Below are 1,766 nucleotides of genomic sequence, written 5' to 3'. Positions count from 1 at the left end.
GCAGTGAAAAATCCGGTAGCGCATATATGCACTCATGTAAGTGTGATAATGCATGCATGCAGGCATTATTATGTTTGTACAAGCCGCATCATTCCGTTTTCTATGGTCAGCATTGCAGTCTTATTCTGCTGCGAAATGCATACAAACCTTAACTTCGAACGGCTATATCTCGAAAACAAGTTCTGCGGGGTCCTTTATCATTCCACTGGGTCAAGGATAGTATCAATCTGTTTCCTATTTGTTCTTAGGTAAGATAAGTACGCACCACGTGAGATCAATGATTTTTTCACCCTGCAAAAGAATTTTGTGCACAGATGATATGTAGAACCATATGTATTTATCTAAATATGGCTGTGCAGTTTGAAAAGAGTGAAATTAAAATAATTTAACTCCATCAATTTTCCGTCTACAGGAGAGAACCTGCAAAATTATTCTTCGAAAATCTTTATGAATCCTTATTTTGGCAGCTTTCATTAGCTTTTTTTGTTCCATTATTTTCGCTTGACAATTGCACAAATATAAACGGTAGGCAATGTTTAAAACAAAAGTCATGCATCGTAACTTAAAATGTAGTGGTGAAAGGCCAAGTTGATAATCCTCCTCAATGACATGTTTCTGTTTGACTTTGACTAGATAATTCATTTCTGAAGGGTTTGCTTTGCACAAGTGGCAAGTTTCTGCACTTGGTGTTTTGCTAAAGTTCTGTACTAATTTACCATCCAACCTAGTAAACAGCATTTTATGATCTACTGCCACCTAAACCTGATAAATGCAATTTTAGTAGGCGATAGAAGATTTACTTCTCCCTTTATGCGGTCTATCACAGCTCTGGTTAAATCAGGTGTTTCTTTAACATATTGATATGATAATGGTATGCAGAATTTTGTACACTCAGGGTGAGGATTTTCCTAAATCACTTTAGACCCTGCTGCTAATCTAATAGATACTATTGAGTTCATGGAAACTCTTCCATGACTATATACTTTCGTGCCTTAATGCTAAAAATTTTTAGTATACGGTTTACTGTAAAATCTATCATTTCTTGTAATTTAATAGTGAAACTTTGATCAGTAACAGTCATTGCTGAGGCAGGAGAACATCTTCTTTTTGGATCTGACAGATCTTTACATCGAACATAAATGTCTGCATTTTTGCCTTTGCTTGCAAACGAATGATTTCAGTAAAATACACTTGCTTTATTTTAATTTTCATCCCTATCATATAAAAGTCAATTTATTTTATTTGTCAATTTTATTTTACCAGTGATTCTTAATTAAATAAAAAAGGATGTTGAATTTCAAACTCAGAACAAATTTCTTGAATTGCTTACACCTTCCTGTTTTTCGTCGATTTAGAGCCATCTTCGACGTCTTCTAGAGATCAAGTACCAACATTTGATAAGCTTAAAGAGATTGTCAGTTCCGTAAGTGACAACTTACTGTGAATAAATTCATATTTGTTTTTCTTATAAAGGGAAGACCTCCAATTCATTTTGACCTGCATCAAAGCTCTCGAGAGGTCACAGAGCGTACAGTGAGAAAAAAATACTTCTGAATCAATGAAATACTAGTTTGAAGCATTAAACGGTGCTTTCGCGCTCGGTCAAATGCATATATAATCAATTCAAAAGCATAGGCTATTGTTTCTTATTTTCTTGACTCAACTAAAATATTATTTAATTATTTAATAAATTATTAGCTTCAACTGAAGATGTCAAAGACCTAATAGTAAGATATTATAAAGTTAGCTACACGTGAAATTTAAAG

This window comes from Belonocnema kinseyi, chromosome 5 (genome assembly GCF_010883055.1).
Source record: "Belonocnema kinseyi isolate 2016_QV_RU_SX_M_011 chromosome 5, B_treatae_v1, whole genome shotgun sequence".
Classification (NCBI taxonomy): Eukaryota; Metazoa; Arthropoda; class Insecta; order Hymenoptera; family Cynipidae; genus Belonocnema; species Belonocnema kinseyi.
Note: the sequence above shows the minus strand (reverse complement) of the source record.